The sequence below is a fragment of the Anoplophora glabripennis genome, unplaced genomic scaffold, assembly GCF_000390285.2.
Source record: "Anoplophora glabripennis isolate ALB-LARVAE unplaced genomic scaffold, Agla_2.0 scaffold1285, whole genome shotgun sequence".
NCBI lineage: Eukaryota > Metazoa > Arthropoda > Insecta > Coleoptera > Cerambycidae > Anoplophora > Anoplophora glabripennis.
Genome location: NW_019417379.1, coordinates 54,035 through 64,260, shown reverse-complemented (window position 1 = coordinate 64,260; position 10,226 = coordinate 54,035).

Sequence of the window (10,226 nt, the reverse complement as noted above, 5' to 3'; positions counted from 1 at the left end):
TCAATGGCCTAGCAATGATAAGTATACACAGAAAGCTTATTTTTGACAACCATGAAGATTTTACTAATAAAGCGGACGACAAATTTTCAAAAAATCCAAAAAGATTATATTTTACTTAATTTTCGTTGAATTTATTTATTTTTTTAAATATTTGTATATTTTTTTGTTTTTCTTTTATTAAAAAGGTTTTATTAAAAGTATTTCTATAAAAAATGAATTCACTGTACCTATTTCTACCTATAATTTATATTTCTCCCATGCTCTCTCTTATCTTGCCCTCCCTAGCCCATTGCCTGGCGACGCCCTTGCTCCCGAGATTCTTTGGAAAAGATCGGTAGAGGACGCGACGCGACCGCGACCAGCTCGCGAACGTCTAGAGCGAATGCATACATTAGAAAACATGGGAAGGAACTCTACCGCGCGCGATCGCGACTAGCACGGTCCGCGACGGGACGAGACCGCGACCGTCGAGTGCGTTCTCTCCTTTAAGGTTCAACCAGTGGTGTACAACTGGACGCCCCTGTCCTCATCACCTTTTTTATAATAATTTTTTACAAGTTATTATAATGGATTCTAATGCACAAAATACGTAAAAAAGGTAACTTTAATTTTTTCCCTAAGATTCGCTGTTTTCAAGTTATCCATTATTCATACTAATATAATCCCCTTGTGGCAGACATTTCTAACCATAATATTACAAGAATATTTATGTTTATGCTTAAAAGTAAGTGGAATTTGTAAGCACATCAACAAAATTCTTTACTCGTTTCCACACCACCTGTGAGGTAGAGTTCCTTACGCGTTTTAGTTTTCCCGGAAGCCTAACCCACTATCTTTACAAATAAGAACAACTTATATCAAAATAAGAATAAATGTACATTTACCAAAGGCGAGGGGTAGTGAATTTTCTGCATATTTGATTACAAGAAAATCCTCATGAAATTCGAACAAGATCTTTTCAACACGAATTTTCTGTGAACGTGTGACTCGGAATAATTCGCAACAAAGTTTGTGGACCTTTCTTCTTGTCACCCCGTCTAATTTCCTTGCGATTGTGACTTTGAGAAACAACATAACAGACAGACAAGAAACGCAAACCACCACGTACTCCCCCGAAAGGGGAACTCCTAATACGATCAATACACACACAAACAAACACACACCCAAACACACACCAAGACAAACATGACGGACCCTGACCACGACAAAGACATCAACATGGACGACGACGAGACCAATGAGAGATCCTCTTCAAGGACCTCCTCCATCTCCTCAGACTCCCCAAACACCACGACAAACTACAAATACAGACATTGACAAAACAAATTGGAGACATGCAAATAACGCTAAAACAATCTGACGAAAACACAATTAAACTACACGATAAACTTGACAACTTAGTTAATAGACAGACACAAGACAACACATACACATTCCCCCAACCCTTCCCTCCCCCTCACGCACAGACAAACGCAAAAAGGACACAATAGAATCCTCTAGCGATGATGAGGCCTCTAAACACAAAAAAATATTTAAAAAACAAAACAAACAACACGCCCCCAAATACATACACCGACCACAAGTACATACAACATACACAAAACACAAAAACAGACCACAAATACATAACAAGACACACAGAAATAGACAGACAAACCTCTTCAAGTCCCCCCCTCTACGAAAACAAGAACGTTGGACGCAAATACAAAAACTACTAAAGACACAAAACATTAACTATAACAAGGCCAAACTGATAAAAGACGGCGTAGGCATTTACCCTAACACTCCCAAAGACCATAGACTAGAGAATTAACAAAGACTTTAACAGGCAAAGGCGAAGAGTACCACACCTTCACCCTCAGCGAAGAAAAAACGCCAAGGGTGGTGCTACGTGGAATATCCGCGGGTATTCCACCAAGTGAGGTCCAACTTGACCTCGCAAGGCTCAATAGTGTACCGCATGGCGAAAAAACAAAATAAACAAAAAATGCCCCTAGTCTTAGTTCAGGTCCCACCGGACCAGGAGGACATCTTGAAGGTAACCCGCTGTTACTCGCTCGTAGTTCGAGTAGAGCTGCTGCGAAAACAACGGGTTGCCACACAATGTCACCGGTGCCAGCGATTTGGCCACGACCAGTCTCGTTGCACAGTGGAGTCAAAGTGCGTAAAATGCGGCGAAAGCCACAGCACATACGTTTGCCCAAAAAACAAAAGATACGCCCGCCAGGTGTGCAAATTGCGCCTGGCCACACCCTGCAAAGCTATAAACACAAAAACACAAAACACAAACACACACAACACTACACAAACACAGACCCTCCTACCCATCCACAACCCTTGGACTTACATACGCTGACATGGCTAGAAAAACAAAAAACAACACAAAAACAAAAACACAACACCTCACCACACGCACAAATTGACTCTACATCCTCCCAACCAGGCGTGATGGCCCTGATTGACGCAACAAAGCGTCTTCAGGACTTCTGCGTCCAGCTGACGACCATAGTATCGAATGTGCAAAAATTATTCGACTGCTAATGGCTCGTCGGCCTTCCCAATACTCCTCGCTGAGAATTTCGTCCTGGAACCTTGACGGGTTCCGGGCCAAAAAATGGAACTCGTGGACATCTTGAATCATCTAAACATAGACGTTATGGCTGGCCAGGAGACCTGCCTCAGCGAGACAGCCTGTGCTTCCATCCCTGACTATGACATATACAGACATGACAGAAACCATAACGATGGTGGTGTTGCACTCACTCAATAAAGAAGTGCATCCGCTGCAGCGGCTCCAAACTCAAAATACAGAGGCCGTGGCGATAGCGGTGAGATCGTTGCGGTGATGTCCTGTTACCACCCACCCATACTACTACTACTTGTCAATGACAAAATCCTATCCTGGCCTCAGATAATTGCCATCGGCGACTTCAACGCGAAGTCTCCTATATGGCACAGCGGGACAACGACCAGAAGAGGTCGCGTCCTGCTGAATTACCAAGACAGACATGACGACTTGACGGACTCGGACCGACAGACCCGACACATTACAGACCCGCAGGACGCCCTGACGTCATAGACATTGCCCTCTTAAAATCTATACCGTTAAATGCCCAAATATCCACCCAATACGAAGGGTCTTCCGCCCACAATCCAATATTTCTGGATCTGGGGCGAAGACAGAGATATGAAGGCACCTTCACGAGGAGGTTCACTGACTGGGAGCGGCAATCCGCTCCCTTGAGACTGACATTAAAAACGCCCTGATCCAGACTACGACTGAGACTATTGTCCTCCGACAGACAAACCCCCCGGGCACTCTCCCGGAAGACATAAAAAACCTAATACGTGACAGACAACGTGGGAAACGGCTTGCCACCCGCACGCGCCTCCCCCGACATAGACATGACTTAAACGTTCTTAATAGACGGTTGAAGGCGGCTCTGGGTGAGCTGGCCCAGGACAACTGGGCTAGGCACCTGGAGTCGCTGGATTTACAAGACAATAGATTCTGGAAAACGTAGATGGCTCTGCAACAGACCACTAGCGGTAAAATTCCTCCAATCCACGGCAATACAGGGGTGGTTTACACGAAACAGAAAAAGGCCGAGGCATTTAAGACTGACAATATGCAGACTTAAAAACAGAAAAGCACCCGGACCCGACAATATACATAACACGACACTTAAACGACTACCACACAAGGGCCTCATGGCCCTACTAAACATAAACGCGACACTCAGACTAAAACACTTCCCTACCCGCTGGAAAACAGCAAATATAATCCTTATCCCAAAACCCAAAAAAGACCACACCTTTCCATCCAACTACCGGCCCATTAGCCTGCTCCCGGCTATGAGCAAAGTGGTAGAAAAAATCATCCTAATCCTCTTAAAAACCCACTCCCAAGAACTGCAAGTCATTCCAGACGAGCAGTTCGCCTTCCGACCCAATCACTCCACCGAACTCTAAATCCTTCGCCTTACCGAGCACATCACGGCGGCCTTCAACAGGGTACAGTACACTGGTGCTGTCTTCTTGGACGTCGCAAAGGCCTTCGATACGGTTTGGCACGAAGGTCCACTGATGAAAATACTCACCTATCAATATCCCATATCTTTTACCAAAATCATAAAACCGCACCTACACCACCGCAAATTCCGCATCCAAATCCAAGACTCCCTTTCCACCACCTGTTCCATAAAGGCCGATATCCTCCAGGGCATCGTCCTGTCCCCTAACCTATATACAATTTACAACAATCCACATCCTCCCAACACCAACGTATACCTATACGCCGACGACCTGACAATCACTTCCCAATTCGTGAATCCTAGACATTCCGCCTCCCTCCTCCCAAAACTCCCTAGAGCAACTTGAAACCTGGTGCAACAGGTGGAAAGTCAAAATTAATCCCAACAAAAGTTCGGCTATCCTTTTTACCAAACGAAAAATCCCACAAAACCCACTATCCCAGGAGCCCATCTCCTGGGATCGACAAACACGATACCTGGGCGTGACGATGGACTAACGTCTCAGTGGAAACCGCACATCGTGAAGACGGTGGCGTAAACGAGGACCACCAGGGCTAAGCTCTATCCCTTAATCAAAGGAGGAAACACCCTCAGTTTAAGGGATAAGCGAACGCTTATGAAGGTGGTACTTCAACCGCAGGTAACCTACGTTTCCACAGCGTGGGGTCAGTTTATGGAAAACATAGCCCTCCACACGGCCATTACGTACTAGATAGACTAAATTGCGCGTGGTAAATCTGAAAATGCCCTAAGTCACGTGACTCTAGACTAGTTTCATCTCACTTTACATTTTGCCCCCTGTCCTATCTACATTCCATCCATAGTTTACTATATTAGAACTATGACATCTGTAGTCGGGCACGTCGGCGGACTACATTTTTTGCCATAAGCTTAGAAATCTTAGTACAATACTTCAGTCAACGTTGCAGATTCGAATTCTATAAAAGTACGTGTCACTTGTCTGAAAGATTTCTTTCAATTCATGATAGACGTCACTGTAATCGACGAAATTCAATTTTTCTCCGTTTCTCCTAGTGAGAACCTATGTACCATTTATAATTCTGCAATGTGTTTCCAATAAAAAATACCACGTTTTATGTAAATACTCGATATTCGTCGAAAAAAAAGTTTATTCATTTTACAAATTTCGAACAATTGGGAAATTGTTACCTGTAGAAATTTAAATGGCTGGTGAATAAACTACTTTTAGCGTACCTAGAAACAACGACGTGGATATAGTAGTTTTCTGTTCCTTTCGGGATGATTAAAATTACTTGTTTCTTAAAGTTATTTCTTTCACGTTTATTTTGTGTTTTTGCAGTCACAAAAATCTCGAAGAAAGAAATAACACAAACGTTAAATGTAAACATAATAAAACATTTTTATAATAATTATGTTTAATAAAAGAAATGGTATCTTTAAAACAAAATACAAAAATACACCTCATTTGGCAACAGATTTAATAAGCACCCCGATAAATCACAACCGAAATAAATCGCATTGATCAAGTATCCTAAAAAGGACGCCTGTTCCTGGGTTACGATAACAGTAGTTTCTTGGCGTCATTTTTCAGTAACTGAAAATTTGAGAAATAAATTTTGTTTTAATCTAATTTTGATTATTTACAGCGAAAACGTGGTATTTTAGTGCAAACGTATTGCAAAATTTTGTGCATAGGTTTAGTAGAAATAGAAAAATTGAAATTCTTCAATTACAGAGCCATCTATCATAAATATACAAAAATGTTTTGGACAAATCGATGTACTTTTAGTCGTTGAATCCGAATCTACATTAAAAAATTGGGGTTCCTATAAGATGTATTTTTTAAACAATGTCCTGGATATTATTTTAAATTTTATGAAAACAATTGTTATGTCAGAACAAAAAAAGAGAGAAAACTAGTTTTAATAAACAACAAATATTTTCTTTGGAATTCTATTTTATAAAGTGCTCAAAGTTCACCATTTACCTCCCGATAGTAATGAATTCGCTTAACAAAATTTTGTACTGAATCTAAAAGAGTGTTACGAGGAATAGTGGAAATTTCATGCAACTCTTCGATATTTTGCGAATTATTTTTGTAGACTACATTTTTTATGTAATCCCACAAAAAAAAGTCAAGCGGAGTAATCTCGGAAGACCTAGCTAACCATTCAATTGCCTCTCTGCGTCCAATCCATTTATCAGGAAAACTTTCATCCAGATATGCCTGTACCACACGTCCAAAATGTAGAGGAGCCCATGTTGAAACCATATTTGTTCTGACGGTTAACTGGGATTGTTATTGTTCGGGAATAATCTTCATAGCTCTGGAATAATATGTTCTTGAAGAAATAATAAATATTGCTCAGAGGTGAAATTTCCGTTTATAAAATAGGGTTCTATAACATGTCCACTAATAATGCCACACCAAAAATTTACTTTCTGTGGTCATTGGGTGTGAATTTCCTCCATCCAATGTGGATTTTGGTCTGACCAATATCTACAGTTGTGTCGGTTTACGTGCCCGTTTAAACAAAATGTATATTCGCCAGAAAACAATATGTGGATGAGAAAGTTGACATTTTCGTTTAATTGATCCATAATAACTTCGGTAATGCACATCGTCTATTTATCGACCAAGTCGTCAGGTCCAATTTTAAATTTTCCTCCAATTTAAACGCAGCACTATGATTGATCGAACACGTGACTTAAATCGATTGAAAGAATACTATAATGTTAATTTTTTGTAGTTCACTATCATTTCCCCGTCTTCCGTTACACTCTTTTACCTAGATATCAAATTATGATTTATGTTAACTTAGAGATTTCAAAGCAAATAAGGTATTGATTGTAAACATGTTTTTGACACTCCTTTAAATTTTGCTTTCTATATTAAATTTGCTGAAGTAGATGTCTTATGAGCATGTTTTTAAATTTCTATTTTTAATTTTAAATTTACCCGCATTTGCTTAGTACGAATTTAGTTAGAACTCTGCTTGTTCATCTTTAACTTTGAATTTACCGTTTCTCACAAATCGTTTCATTTTGAAATTACCGCCACCTTCCTAACAATCTCTAATGCGCAAACGTTTTAATTTTAATTTTGAATATACAGGAAATCCCTAAGTCAATTGCTTATATGCAGATGTTGAAATTTAGGGTTTGGACTAACCTAACCTCATAACTCAACTTGAAACTAGAGTCTCTAATTGGTTGCACAAGTGAGGACGAAACCCTAGAAGGGGGCCCAAAAGTTGGGAGGTGAGGATGATCTCAACTGGGGCCATTCTCACTCACCCTAACTGTATTGCCTCTGAAAGGTCCACATGCTGAACGTTCCACTTTAGCCAATAGTGAATGCAGTTGGATCAACCACTCAGTCACTCGCCCGGTACGTGTCACACAAAATTAAAGATTTAGTTAGAAAGACCAGATACTACTAAGTTTTGACATGAGGTTATTGATAAAAGTGCGAATTAAAGAAGTTTTAGAAAAATGTTATCGAAGGTTTATTATAAAAGACAAGGATGAAAATAGAGTAGACTTGGTGGACAAGTGTGTACTGAATAGACATTCTTCTCCTTTAGGGATCAGTTTTATGAACAAACTGAAACAGAAACTATGTGTTAGAATTCTTTGAGAAAAAAACAGGTTCAGGTTTATTGACAATGATATTTGTTATCTGGAATGAAATGTATCCGATCAACTTCGCCATAAAAATGAAAAAAACGGTATCACACTGTTCCTAGATGTTTATGTAAAAAAACACAGAAGTCATCCTAGGGAACAGTGCTCATAGAAAACTAACTTATGCGGATAGATTTCTGAATGCTGATTTTCACTACTACCCAGATCAGAAACAAGATATCGTCAGCATATTCATATTACAGTGGCTCTATACAAAACAGTGGCGACAATAGCGACTAGACCCCATCCATCCGCCATGTTGCATCCAATGTCAAATTAAAAGTAACTTTTATAAAAAATAATTTAAGTGCAAAATTATTTTACTTATAAATTTTTCGCACAGATTTAAGCAAATAACTCCCTTGGAAAGTGATTTTAAATAATGAATGAATGTAAAATCTACTGTGCAGTAGGAAAATAAATATATAATAATAGCAAATATTGGTTATTATTTTCTGGGCAAGTAAAATTAAAGTATACCTACATTACACAATGAAATTGATTGGGTTTACATTACAAAAATAAATACTTCATACTAGTGATAGTATTTGTTATAATAAATGTCCAGTAACACTTTTACTTGCAAGCTTTTTTATGCTTTTTGTCATTTTTTGGAAGTTATTTTTAATCGGAACATAATAAACCTTTTAACAATTTTATTTTTGATCTGATGACAATTTGGTAGATCTAAATTTAAACCAGATATTTTTTTTAAGAAAAACTTAAATTTATGTTTTGTGAAGATACAATCGCAAAAAATTTTGTAAAAACACTTTCCATATGCAAGAAGAAACAAAATATCGCAACTTTTTGCTATTATCAGGTGTCCAGAAACGGTCTGGCCCTATCACAATTTTTCTCAAAATTTTGACAGAAGTAATTTTATCAAACTGAAAATATTGTTATTAGATACTCTGAAGGTTTTTCTTTAAAAATGGTACCCTTTATTTATTTCGAAAAAATGAANGATAATAGCATCCTAGATGTTTATGTAAAAAAACACAGAAGTCATCCTAGGGAACAGTGCTCATAGAAAACTAACTTATGCGGATAGATTTCTGAATGCTGATTTTCACTACTACCCAGATCAGAAACAAGATATCGTCAGCATATTCATATTACAGTGGCTCTATACAAAACAGTGGCGACAATAGCGACTAGACCCCATCCATCCGCCATGTTGCATCCAATGTCAAATTAAAAGTAACTTTTATAAAAAATAATTTAAGTGCAAAATTATTTTACTTATAAATTTTTCGCACAGATTTAAGCAAATAACTCCCTTGGAAAGTGATTTTAAATAATGAATGAATGTAAAATCTACTGTGCAGTAGGAAAATAAATATATAATAATAGCAAATATTGGTTATTATTTTCTGGGCAAGTAAAATTAAAGTATACCTACATTACACAATGAAATTGATTGGGTTTACATTACAAAAATAAATACTTCATACTAGTGATAGTATTTGTTATAATAAATGTCCAGTAACACTTTTACTTGCAAGCTTTTTTATGCTTTTTGTCATTTTTTGGAAGTTATTTTTAATCGGAACATAATAAACCTTTTAACAATTTTATTTTTGATCTGATGACAATTTGGTAGATCTAAATTTAAACCAGATATTTTTTTTAAGAAAAACTTAAATTTATGTTTTGTGAAGATACAATCGCAAAAAATTTTGTAAAAACACTTTCCATATGCAAGAAGAAACAAAATATCGCTTCACTACAAAAAAAGACTAAACGTTCTCTAAATCTTTTAGGTAAGCTAAATTTTGAAATGTTTTATAAATCGGCGTTTTAAAACCAACAGTACAGTTTGTAAGTTTTAACGATACTTTGAGCAATATGTAAATTATAAAGAGAATTTTCTAAAATTAAGATTAAATTTTGTTTCTTCTACGTTAGCAGGAATCTTAACTTCCTCATAAGTAGGTGTTATATTTTTTGTTATGGTGTCCAAAAGGCCTGAAAGAAATTCACGGTCATCGTCCTCATAGGAGCTTCTGCAGACATTATAACTAGCCCTTAACATAGAATACCCAATATAGTATCGCTAATAATCACCAAAATTAAAATAAAACAGTACAAATATTGAATAACACCATAAGAACGCTCCTGGTACATGACACATCACAGATGAATTTGACACTTGATGCAGCATGGCAGCTAAAATCACGTGGACAAGTTAAAAATGATACACTCTATTGTCGCCGCTGTCTTATATACAGGGTGTCCGGTAAGTACCTCCTAATCTCTCGGGAGTGTATAGGGGAGGTCAAAATAAAACTAGTCCTTCCTATAATTTTTTTTCCTAATGTGCCCCCTAACGGAGTTATGGGGGGTCAAAGGGGTACCTAGAAATTAACGTTTAGGGTTATAACTTTGAAACCACCCTGTATATTTTAATAAAATTTTCGTACGTTGTATTACACATGGAGCTCTACGATTTGATGCTAAAATCAACTTTTTGCTATTATCAGGTGTCCAGAAACGGACTGGCCCTATCACAATTTTTCT